Source organism: Thalassophryne amazonica, chromosome 1 (genome assembly GCF_902500255.1).
Source record: "Thalassophryne amazonica chromosome 1, fThaAma1.1, whole genome shotgun sequence".
Lineage (NCBI taxonomy): Eukaryota > Metazoa > Chordata > Actinopteri > Batrachoidiformes > Batrachoididae > Thalassophryne > Thalassophryne amazonica.
The window spans coordinates 167206507-167220087 of NC_047103.1; the positions used below are offsets into that span (position 1 = coordinate 167206507).

The 13581-nt window shown below is 42.4% G+C and overlaps 1 protein-coding gene across 1 annotated transcript in view; it reads right to left on the minus strand.

Annotated features, from left to right (window-relative positions):
- Window positions 1-13581, minus strand: part of LOC117518835 (BCL-6 corepressor-like) — a 133416-nt gene that overhangs the window by 21136 nt on the left and 98699 nt on the right. The window lies entirely within an intron of this gene.

Genomic DNA, 13581 nt, shown 5'->3' on the forward strand with positions numbered 1-13581 from the left:
GGGGATGGGGTAATGAGGGGATGGCAGGGAGAGAGAAGCTGCAGAGAGGTGTGTAAGACTACAACTCTGCTTCCTGGTCACAACCCTGGATAGTCACGGTTTGGAGGATTTAAGAAAATTGGGCAGATTTCTAGAAATGAGAGCTGCTCCATCCAAAGTGGGATGGATGCCGTCTCTCCTAACAAGACCAGGTTTTCCCCAGAAGCTTTGCCAATTATCTATGAAGCCCACCTCATTTTTTGGACACCACTCAGACAGCCAGCAATTCAAGGAGAACATGCGGCTAAACATGTCACTCCCGGTCCGATTGGGTAGGGGCCCAGAGAAAACTACAGAGTCCGACATTGTTTTTGCAAAGTTACACACCGATTCAATGTTAATTTTAGTGACCTCCGATTGGCGTAACCGGGTGTCATTACTGCCGACGTGAATTATAATCTTACCAAATTTACGCTTAGCCTTAGCCAGCAGTTTCAAATTTCCTTCAATGTCGCCTGCTCTGGCCCCCGGAAGACAATTGACTATGGTTGCTGGTGTCGCTAACTTCACATTTCTCAAAACAGAGTCGCCAATAACCAGAGTTTGATCCTCGGCGGGTGTGTCGTCGAGTGGGGAAAAACGGTTAGAAATGTGAATGGGTTAGCGGTGTACACGGGGCTTCTGTTTAGAACTACGCTTCCTCCTCACAGTCACCCAGTCGGCCTGCTTTCCCGGCTGCTCGGGATCTGCCAGAGGGAAACTAACGGCGGCTAAGCTACCTTGGTCTGCACCGACTACAGGGGCCTGGCTAGCTGTAGAATTTTCCACGGTGCGGAGCCGAGTCTCCAATTCGCCCAGCCTGGCCTCCAAATCTACGAATAAGCTACACTTATTACAAGTACCATTACTGCTAAAGGAGGCCGAGGAATAACTAAACATTTCACACCCAGAGCAGAAAAGTGCGGGAGAAACAGGAGAAGCCGCCATGCTAAACCGGCTAAGAGCTAGTAGCTGCGCTAAGCTAGCGGATTCCTAAAAACACACAAAGTGAATAATGTGTAAATAATTTCGAGGTGATTCAGCAGAGGGAGTGCTTTAGTTAAGGCACGTGAAGATTACACTGTGAAACAAATCGTTATCTAGTTAACTAGATCAATCTAACTACAGCAAATATACAGCAAAGATACAGCAAAACACCGCTGTGCTCCGGAACAGGAAGTGATACAATACCGCAGTGAGAGCCAACCACCAGTAGAGGCAAGCAAGAGCTTGGCTTGGCTCATCATCTGCCACACTATTACAGCACATACACCCGATAATGGTGATATTTGATAATTGCCCACGGCACCCCTGATGATTGATCACGGCACCCCGGTTGAGAATCACTGCATTAATCTACCGGTTCGTCAGATTGTCACGAAAAATGCAAAATTTTCGTCATAGGACCACAAATTCATTCTAATTCATTCTGCGATGGCTGCATGTAATTAAAAGTGCGGGGGGGGGGGGGGGTATGGTTAGGGTTGGTGGCAGGAGTAGGGTTACTAAAAGTGAGTTTAAAAAAAACCATCACGAAAATTTGAATCATCTCATGACGGGAGGATGAAAAAAACGTGAGACTGGGCTGTGTGATGATGCACAAATCTCAAACCGCAACGCTACCCAGTGAAGTTTAAATACAGGGTGTCAATAATTACAGAAGAAGCTCAAAGTTTTCATCAGAATGTGGAAGAAAAAAACAAAACAAAACATGAATTCAAGCTGAAACCCTTTCAGGAGACAAATGTTCCTCCTCCTCTGTACAGAACAAGGTGCCAATTCAAAGTGGAATGCGGTTTCTCCTCAGGAGAAAATGAGATTTCTTCATGCTCAAATCTTCTCAAGTTAGAATGAAATTTATTTTCTTTCATGGTGCAACAATGTTCATCCTCAGTTTTAACTTAAATTTTACTTTGTGATGAAACAAGGTTTCTCAACACAGAATGAGGTTTCTCCTCAGTACAAAATGAGATTTCTTTGCGGTGAAATGAGGTTCTTCTCAATACCAATAAGCTTTGCACTTGTGCCCAAGTTTAGTTTAATGCAAAATGAGATTTGACCTTGTGGTGATATGAGGTTTCTCATGATGGGTGAGGTTTGTAGAATAAGATCCCAACTTGTCGTGAAAATAGATTTTGCCTTTTGATTACCATACCAGCTTTAAGACCGCTAGCGCTGACACAAAGTGCTGTACACTAAAAACAAGAGACAAGTTAAAATACAATAAAATGAAGAACCACTAAAATGCAACTTCAAACAGTATCAACCTAAGCCTTGTTTGTGTCAAAAGCCAAGGAAAACAGATAAGTTTTTAAATGAACTTTAAAAATGGCCAATGAGGGTGCCTCCCTAACACCCAGAGACAAGCTGTTCCACAGTTTGGGAGCAACGACAGAGCCCTGAGACCTGAGAGACCGACTAGGTGCATAAGGCTGAAGATGCCCAGAGAGGTACGATGGAGCTAGACCATGGAGAGATCACCATCCATTTTAAAACCAAGATAAAGAAAAACGGGTTTAAAATATACTTCTAGGGGTTCCAAAAACAATGGAGGAGGCCTCAAAAGCATACTACAACCCCTGGCAAAAATTATGGAATCACCGGCCTCAGAGGATGTTCATTCTGTTGTTTAATTTTGTAGAAAAAAAGCAGATCACAGACATGACACAAAACTAAAGTCATTTCAAATGACAACTTTCTGGCTTTAAGAAACACTATAAGAAATCAAGAAAAAAAAGATTGTGGCAGTCAGTAACAGTTACTTTTTTAGACCAAGCAGAGGAAAAAAATATGGAATCACTCAATTCTGAGGAAAAAATTATGGAATCACCCTGTAAATTTTTATCCCCCAAATTAACACCTGCATCAAATCAGATCTGCTCATTGACATTGACCCTATGCCATGACATTGACCCTATGTGTGTTTTTGCAGTTTTTGCTCTATGGCAAGATGCATTATCATCTTGAAAAATGATTTCATCATCCCCAAACATCCTTTCAATTGTCCAAAATATCAACATAAACTTGTGCATTTATTGATGATGTAATGACAGCCATCTCCCCAGTGCCTTTACCTGACATGCAGCCCCATATCATCAATGACTGTGGAAATTTACATGTTCTCTTCAGGCAGTCATCTTTATAAATCTCATTGGAACGGCACCAAACAAAAGTTCCAGCATCATCACCTTGCCCAATGCAGATTCGAGATTCACACTGAATATGACTTTCATCCAGTCATCCACAGTCCACAATTGCTTTTCCTTAGCCCATTGTAACCTTGTTTTTTCTGTTTAGGTGTTAATGATGCCTTTCGTTTAGCTTTTCTGTATGTAAATCCCATTTCCTTTAGGCGGTTTCTTACAGTTCGGTCACAGACGTTGACTCCAGTTTCCTCCCATTCGTTCCTCATTTGTTTTGTTGTACATTTTTCAATTTTTGAGACATATTGCTTTAAGTTTTCTGTCTTGACGCTTTGATGTCTTCCTTGGTCTACCAGTATGTTTGCCTTTAACAACCTTCCCATGTTGTTTGTATTTGGTCCAGAGTTTAGACACAGCTGACTGTGAACAACCAACATCTTTTGCAACATTGCGTGATGATTTACTCTCTTTTAAGAGTTTGATAATCCTCTCCTTTGTTTCAATTGATATCTCTCGTGTTGGAGCCATGATTCATGTCAGTCCACTTGGTGCAACAGCTCTCCAAGGTGCGTTCACTCCTTTTTAGATGCAGACTAACGAGCAGATCTGATATGATGCAGGTGTTAGTTTTGGGGATGAAAATTTACAGGGTGATTCCATCATTTTTTCCTCAGAATTGAGTGATTCCATATTTTTTTCCTCTGCTTGGTCTAAAAAAGTAACCGTTACTGACTGCCACAATCTTTTTTTCTTGATTTCTTATAGTGTTTCTTAAAGCCAGAAAGTTGCCATTTGAAATGACTTTAGTTTTGTGTCATGTCTGTGATCTGCTTTTTTTCTACAAAATTAAACAACTGAATGAACATCCTCCGAGGGCGGAGATTCCATAATTTTTGCCAGGGGTTGTAGATCCAAAAATCGCCACCTGTTTTCTTTTCATGAAAACTTAGAAAATTCAGGGCAAGCCAGGTTTAATATGTTGTAAACATGCCAGGAGGTGTTTTAACGACTGACCATCCCTCTGAGTCACCAGCAAATAAATCTGGCAATCATCTGCATAGCAGTGGAACAAGATCCCATGTCTTCTAAAAATAGTCCCCAGAGGCAATAAATATAAAGAAAACAACAGAGACCCCAAAATAGAGCCCTGTGGAATGCCACATGCCAAAGGGACTACAAAAGATTCAAAGCCATCGACATACACAGAAAACAACCTGTCTGTCAGATAGGATCGGAACCATTCAAGCACAGTACCACCAATGCCCACCAAGTGATGTTGTCGGGATAGTAAAATACGGTGGTCAACCGTATCAAAAGCAGCCGTTAGATCAAGAAAAACCAAGATAACAGAGTTCCCAACATTACATGCAAGAAAAATATTGTTAAAAACCTTAAATACCACATTAGTTAAAGATTCTTTGTGGGAAGAAGTGAGATTTAATTTTGGGATTAAATGAGATTAAACAGAGTTCCATTTTTAATCACACCAGGAGGTGATTTCGCTGATGACTTCCTGCCATCTGTTCAAACTGGTTTAAACAAGTGAAATATGGCCTCTACTGGTGGTTGGCTCTCACTGCGGTATTGTATCACTTCCTGTTCCGGAGCACAGCGGTGTTTTGCTGTATCTGTTAGCTGTTTAATCTGCGCAGTTAGATTGATCTAGTTAACTAGATAACGATTTGTTTCACAGTGTAATCTTCACGTGCCTTAACTAAAGCACTCCCTCTGCTGAATCACCTCTAAATTATTTGCACATTATTCACTTTGTGTGGTTTTAGGAATCCGCTAGCTTAGCGCAGCTACTAGCTCTTAGCCGGTTTAGCATGGCGGCTTCTGCTGTCTCTCCCGCACTTTTCTGCTCTGGGTGTGAAATGTTTAGTTATTGATCGGCCTCCTTTAGCAGTAATGGTACTTGTAATAAGTGTAGCTTATTCGTAGCTTTGGAGGCCAGGCTGGGCGAATTGGAGACTCGGCTCCGCACCTTGGAAAATCCTACAGCTAGCCAGGCCCCTGTAGTCGGTGCGGACCAAGGTAGCTTAGCCGCTGTTAGTTCCCCTCCAGCAGATCCCGAGCAGCCGGGAAAGCAGGCCGACTAGGTGACTGTGAGGAGGAAGCGTAGTCCTAAACAGAAGCCCCGTGTACACGGCCAACCCGTTCACATTTCTAACCGTTTGTCCCCACTCGGCGACACACCCACCGAGGAACAAACTCTGGTTATTGGCGACTCTGTTTTGAGAAATGTGATGTTAGCGACACCAGCAACCATAGTCAACTGTCTTCCAGGGGCCAGAGCAGGCGACACTAAAGGAAATTTGAAACTGCTGGCTAAGGCTAAGCGTAAATTTGGTAAGACTGAAATTCACGTCGGCAGTAATGACACCCGGTTACGCCAATCGGAGGTCACTAAAATTAATATTGAATTGGTGTGTAACTTTGCAAAAACAATGTCGGACTCTGTAGTTTTCTCTGGGCCCCTCCCCAATCGGACCGGGAGTGACATGTTTAGCCGCATGTTCTCCTTGAATTGCTGGCTGTCTGAGTGGTGTCCAAAAATTGAGGTGGGCTTCATAGATAATTGGCAAAGCTTCTGGGGAAAACCTGGTCTTGTTAGGAGAGACGGCATCCATCCCACTTTGGATGGAGCAGCTCTCATTTCTAGAAATCTGGCCAATTTTCTTAAATCCTCCAAACCGTGACTATCCAGGGTTGGGACCAGGAAGCAGAGTTGTAGTCTTACACACCTCTTTGCAGCTTCTCTCCCCCTGCCATCCCCTCATTACCCCATCCCCATAGAGACGGTGCCTGCTCCCAGACCACCAATAACCAGCAAAAATCTATTTAAGCATAAAAATTCAAAAAGAAAAAATAATATAGCACCTTCAACTGCACCACAGACTAAAACAGTTAAATGTGGTCTATTAAACATTAGATCTCTCTCTTCTAAGTCCCTGTTAGTAAATGATATAATAATTGATCAACATATTGATTTATTCTGCCTTACAGAAACCTGGTTACAGCAGGATGAATATGTTAGTTTAAATGAGTCAACACCCCCGAGTCACACTAACTGCCAGAACGCTCGTAGCACTGGCCGAGGCGGGAGGATTATCAGCAATCTTCCACTCCAGCTTATTAATTAATCAAAAACCCAGACAGGGCTTTAATTCATTTGAAAGCTTGACTCTTAGTCTTGTCCAGTTTTATTTGTTGTTATCTATCGTCCACCTGGTCGTTACTGTGAGTTTCTCTGTGAATTTTCAGACCTTTTGTCTGACTTAGTGCTTAGCTCAGATAAGATAATTATAGTGGGTGATTTTAACATCCACACAGATGCTGAGAATGACAGCCACAACACTGCATTTAATCTATTGTTAGACTCGATTGGCTTTGCTCAAAATGTAAATGAGTCCACCCACTACTTTAATCATACCTTAGATCTTGTTCTGACTTATGGTATGGAAATTGAAGACTTAACAGTATTCCCTGAAAACCCCCTTCTGTCTGATCATTTCTTAATAACATTTACTCTGATGGACTACCCAGCAGTGGGGAATAAGTTTCATTACAGTAGAAGTCTTTCAGAAAGCGCTGTAACTAGGTTTATGGATATGATTCCTTCTTTATGTTCTCCAATGCCATATACCAACACAGGGCAGAGTAGCTACCTAAACTCTGTGAGTGAGATAGATTATCTCGTCAATAGTTTTATATCCTCATTGAGGACAACTTTGGATGCTGTAGCTCCTCTGAAAAAGAGAGCCTTAAATCAGAAGTGCCTGACTCCGTGGTATAACTCACAAACTCGCAGCTTAAAGCAGATAACCCGTAAGTTGGAGAGGAAATGGCGTCTCACTAATTTAGAAGATCTTCACTTAGCCTGGAAAAAGAGTCTGTTGCTCTATAAAAAAGCCCTCGGTAAAGCTAGGACATCTTACTACTCATCACTAATTGAAGAAAATAAGAACAACCCCAGGTTTCTTTTCAGCACTGTAGCCATCACGTGACCCAGCTATCTTAGATAATTATAGGCCAATCTCCAACCTTCCTTTTCTCTCAAAAATTCTTGAAAGGGTAGTTGTAAAACAGCTAACTGATCATCTGCAGAGGAATGGTCTATTTGAAGAGTTTCAGTCAGGGTTTAGAATTCATCATAGTACAGAAACAGCATTAGTGAAGGTTACAAATGATCTTCTTATGGCCTCAGACAGTGGACTCTTCTCTGTGCTTGTTCTGTTAGACCTTAGCGCTGCTTTTGATACTGTTGACCATAAAATTTTATTACAGAGATTAGAGCATGCCATAGGTATTAAAGACACTGCGCTGCGGTGGTTTGAATCATATTTATCTAATAGATTACAATTTGTTCATGTAAATGGGGAATCTTCTTCACAGACTAAGGTTAATTATGGAGTTCCACAAGGTTCTGTGCTAGGACCAATTTTATTCACTTTATACATGCTTCCCTTAGGCAGTATTATTAGACAGCATTGCTTAAATTTTCATTGTTACGCACATGAAGCCAGAGGACACACACCAATTAGATAAACTGCAGGATTGTCTTACAGACATAAAGACATGGATGACCTCTAATTTCCTGCTTTTAAACTCAGATAAAACTGAAGTTATTGTACTTGGCCCCACAAATCTTAGAAACATGGTGTCTAACCAGATCCTTACTCTGGATGGCATTACCCTGACCTCTAGTAATACTGTGAGAAATCCTGGAGTCATTTTTGATTAGGATATGTCATTCAATGTGCATATTAAACAAATATGTAGGACTGCTTTTTTGCATTTGCGCAATATCTCTAAAATTAGAAAGGTCTTGTCTCAGAGTGATGCTGAAAAACTAATTCATGCATTTATTTCCTCTAGGCTGGACTATTGTAATTCATTATTATCAGGTTGTCCTAAAAGTTCCCTGAAAAGCCTTCAGTTAATTCAAAATGCTGCAGCTAGAGTACTGACAGGGACTAGAAGGGGAGAGCATATCTCACCCATATTGGCCTCTATTCATTGGCTTCCTGTTAATTCTAGAATAGAATTTAAAATTCTTCTTCTTACTTATAAGGTTTTGAATAATCCGGTCCCATCTTATCTTAGGGACCTCATAGTACCATATCACCCCAATAGAGCGCTTCGCTCTCAGACTGCAGGCTTACTTGTAGTTCCTAGGGTTTGTAAGAGTAGAATGGGAGGCAGAGCCTTCAGCTTTCAGGCTCCTCTCCTGTGGAACCAGCTCCCAATTCAGATCAGGGAGACAGACACCCTCTCTACTTTTAAGATTAGGCTTAAAACTTTCCTTTTTGCTAAAGCTTATAGTTAGGGCTGGATCAGGTGACCCTGAACCAGCCCTTAGTTATGCTGCTATAGACTTAGACTGCTGGGGGGTTCCCATGATGCACTGAGTGTTTCTTTCTCTTTTTGCTCTGTATGCACCACTCTGCATTTAATCATTAGTGATTGATCTCTGCTCCCCTCCACAGCATGTCTTTTTCCTGGTTCTCTCCCTCAGCCTTAACCAGTCCCAGCAGAAGACTGCCCCTCCCTGAGCCTGGTTCTGCTGGAGGTTTCTTCCTGTTAAAAGGGAGTTTTTCCTTCCCACTGTCGCCAAGTGCTTGCTCACAGGGGGTCGTTTTGACCGTTGGGGTTTTTACGTAATTATTGTATGGCCTTGCCTTACAATATAAAGCGCCTTGGGGCAACTGTTTGTTGTGATTTGGCGCTATATAAATAAAATTGATTGATTTTATTCCAGTAGATGGCAGCAAAACGCTGTACTATAGTATAATAGACATACTTGCGCACATAGCGTTGTGCGTCTCCATGGTTATGGGTTGCTGACTACAGCGTGAATCTCAGCTGCTCACGGAGCATGGCTCCTCTGGGGAAGGAGAAACCGCGTTGGCTGTGGAGGTGTGCGGGGAAGGCGGCCTGACCTCCGTTGATGTCACCGTATGGCTTTGCCTTACAATATAAAGCACCTTGGGGCAACTGTTTGTTGTGATTTGGCGCTATATAAATAAAATTGATTTGAAAAATTTATTTGAAATATGCTTGTTCAGTCTTCACCACCTCCAGACTATTCCTTGATGACACATGGTTTTGTACCAACTGGACTCAAAGGAAAGGACTCAAAGGACTCTTAGCTACATACTGCAATGATATGGGATTGATATTCACTGTTATGCTGAAGACAGTCAATTCTACATGCAAGTTATTGCAAATAATCTCTTTCACATTAGGATTTTACTTTAAATTCAAAGACGACTGAGATGATGGCCATGGACACTGTCGTTCGATTTACACAGAGAAATTACAAAGAGTACTTTTCCCCATTTCCAGAAGAGAGGGAAGATTCAGCCTGTTCTGCCAGCAGTGGATGCGGAAACACTGATTCATGCCTTTGTTTCATCGAGAACTGATGATTGTGACATTTTATTTTCTGGTTTACCACAGAGGCTAGTCAACTGGTCCAGACAGCTGTTGCTGGCGTTCTCACCAGGAGAAGGTTTTTGCCTTTTGGTACAGCTGCATGCTCAGTTCCACAAAAAAAAAAGTTATTTCCTGCTCAGAGAATTTATGATAAAATTGTGACTTTTTGTTGTTGTTTGTGCAATTGTTGCTCTTGTTTGTTTAAATAGATGACAAGAAGCGGAAAACATATCAGAATATGTAATGTTCACACCATCGCTGTGATTCTACATGGACACATTTTAGCCGACTTTCAGTAGCGTATGTGTTTGTTCAGAGCGGAGTGAGGCAGGCCTCGCTTTTAGACGGAAAGCAATCAAACCTCAGACAGAAAGAGAGAGAGAGAGAGAAAAGGGAGTGAGAGAAAAGAGTGTGCACGAGAGCAAAGCAGTTGTGAGCCATGGGCTAATTCAATTAAAGGAGAGAGAGAGACAGCGAGCGAGAGAGGACGTGAACCGAGGGGAAGCGAGTCCCTCTAATCTTTTTCATCTGGAAGCGAGGGATTAAAGTTCAAGGAAGACGAGAGGTGGAAGGGAGGAGGGGAGCGCAGCAGGAGAGAGTGAGAGAGGAAAAAGAGCAGAGGGAGAGTGTGTGTGTGTTCCTCCCATAGAGAAGTAATGATGTGCGATTCCCGCTCAGAAAACGAGCGAGCGAGGCAGAACAATGAGGCAGAGAACGAGCGCAGCACGGGGGACGGAATGAAGGCGCGCCACTTAATTTCCATGTGAATTTGTGATATTCAAAATGTCAAACTGCGTTATGCAAGACGAGTGCCGTTAGATTTAATGTGCAAAATGAAAACCACAAAAACCCCCCAGAATATTTAAAGGTTTTATAAACAACATTTCAAACATGCAGACAGCAGACTTCACGGTGCGATGACGTCCTGCTCAGGGAACCAAGCAACACTCCCTCAGTATGTGCTGTAATCTAAGTTTTTCTCCTCGTTTTCAAAACTGGATTGGTCACATCTGAGTCCCACTCTGGAAACCTGTTGCCACCCCCCCCCACTCCCCTTTTTAAAGACGTGGCAGTGCCACCCACATGGCACCGAGCATGCAAACTTGTGGACAGGCACAACGTTCCAGCTCCGTGGAATTTTTATAAAAATTTTGCAAAGCGGAGATACTGGGTTGATTTATTTATGCTTTATTGAGACTAAGGCCATGTTCAAACTGCCAGTACAAATCTATGTTATTCTATGCTGCAACCCCTACACAGTGACAAGGTGCGTGAATTCTGTTTTTTCTAACTCTGTTTCAAGACGCATTCAAAGATGGTTGGAAATGTGATTCAAATCGCATTTTTGCTAATCCATTTTGGTCTGAATGCTCACATGGCATTATGGGTGTGTTGCTATGCCTTGAAACGCTGCACGCTGCGTCGGACATGGACGTCACACACGAAGGAATCTTGCACTCTTGTGTATTTGCACATTACAGCGTTTCAGCTGCTGCTCAGTCATTTGGCTTTGTTAAAGCCTTTTATTCCACACTATGCATTTCCTGTGACCATTTTTGGACGTGACTTTTACTGTATGCATTCAGTTTGGACTTTTGCGTGTTTATGTGTATGCATATGCACTCTTTATGGCCCCTTTGGTGGATTCCACCATTACCCAACAGCACACCTCATGTCAAACGTTTAATACATATAAACTCACTATAAACCTTTGATTATTTGTATAATCCATATCTTGTGAGTCACAGAGCTGGGTGTGGTCTATTCCAAAATGACTTTCTTTAAATTTGTGGGGTGGAGCCAGCCAAAAAGACAAGTCACAACATTTCGAAAAAAAATTTCCACATTAAAAAATACAATCCCAATTCCAATGAAGTTGGGACGTTGTGTAAAATGTAAATAAAAACAGAATACAATGATTTGCAAATCCTCTTCAACCGATATTCAATTGAATACACCACAAAGACAAGATATTTAATGTTCAAACTGATAAACTTTATTGTTTTTGTGCCAATATTTGCTCATTTTGAAATGGATGCCTGCAACACGTTTCAAAAAAGCTGGGACAGTGGTATGTTTACCACTGTGTTACATCACCTTTCCTTCTAACAACACTCAATAAGCATTTGGGAACTGAGGACACTAATTGTTGAAGCTTTGTAGGTGGAATTCTTTCCCATTCTTGCTTGATGTATGACTTCAGTTGTTCAACAGTCCGGGGTCTCCGTTGTCATATTTTGTGCTTCATAATGTGCCACACATTTTCTATGGGCGACAGGTCTGGACTGCAGGCAGGCCAGTCTAGTACCCGCACTCTTTTACTACGAAGCCACGCTGTTGTAACACGTGCAGAATGTGGCTTGGCATTGTCTTGCTGAAATAATCAGGGACGTCCCTGAAAAAGACGTTGCTTGGATGGCAGCATGTGTTGCTGCAAAACCTGGATGTACCTTTCAGCATTGATGGTGCCATCACAGATGTGTAAGTTGCCCATGCCATGGTCACTAACACACCCCCATACCATCACAGATGCTGGCTTTTGAACTTTGCGCTGGTAACAATCTGGATCGTCTTTTTCTTCTTTTGTCCAGAGGACACGACGTCCATGATTTCCAAAAACAATTTGAAATGTGGACTCATCAGACCACAGCACACTTTTCCACTTTGTGTCTGTCCATTTCAAATGAGCTCGGGCCCAGAGAAGGCGATGGCATTTCTGGATGTTGTTGATGTTTGGCTTTCACTTTGCATGGTAGAGTTTTAACTTGCACTTGTAAATGTAGCAACGAACTGTGTTAACTGACAGTGGTTTTCTGAAGTGTTCCTTGAGCCCACACGGTAAGATCCTTTACACAATGATGTCGATTTTTAATGCAGTGCCGTCTGAGGGATCGAAGGTCACGGGCATTCAATATTGGTTTTCAGCTTTGCTGCTTACATGTAGAAAGTTCTCCAGATTCTCTGAATCTTCTGATTATATTATGGACTGTAGATGATGGAATCTCTAAATTCCTTGCAATTGAATGTTGAGAAACATTGTTCTTAAACTGTTGGACTATTTTTTTTCATGCAGTTGTTCACAAAGTGGTGATCCTCGCCCCATCTTTGTTTGTGAATGACTGAACCTTCTGGGGATGCTCCTTTTACGAGGTCTGTGAGAAAACTATCCAACCTTTTTATTTTTTTCAAAAACTATATGGATTTGAATCATGTGCGCTTGCATCAGACAAGCTTGAACCTTCGTGCGCATACGTGAGTTTTTTCACGCCTGTCGGCTGTGGGCAGGCTTTGACTGAGCACTGGTCCACCCCCCTCGTCGGATTTTTATTGTCAGTGAAATGGCTGAGCGACTGCCGCTTTGCTCCATGAATTTTTTTTCAGAAACTGTTAGAGACAGCCAGTTGGAAACCATTTGAAAGATTCAGATGGATTTCGGTGAAGATTCTGTCGGTATCACACGGATTAAGGACCATTACAACTGGAATAAACGGCCCACGGCGGCGGAGGGCGCATCGCGCCCCGAGCGGCCATCGACAGGCTGGAACGAGCAAATCACTTCCAAATTTAAGGCTCTGTTGATGCAGGACGTCGTGTGACTAGCAGAGAAGTTTCAGAAGAGGTCAGGATCAGCACTTTATCGGCACATTCCACTGTTAAAGGAGATTTTGTAATGAAAGACGTGTGGAGGATTTCGCGCGTTGGCATGGAGCCGCTGATTGCGCGCAAAAAAAAAAAAAAAAAACACCTCCGTGTTGGAAACCATTCAGAAGATTCAGACGGCTTTTGATGGCTTTTCAGTCGAGTGAGTATCCGAGAAATTGTTTAACAGCTGGGCATGTTCCAACTTGTCCTGTGAGACTTCCAACACGGAGGTGTTGTTTGTCCAGCGGCTGTGAGCGGCTGCATCCCGACACACGAATCCGTCTGCATGTCTTTCATTACAAAATCTCCTTTAACAGTGGAATGTGCCGATAAAGTGCTG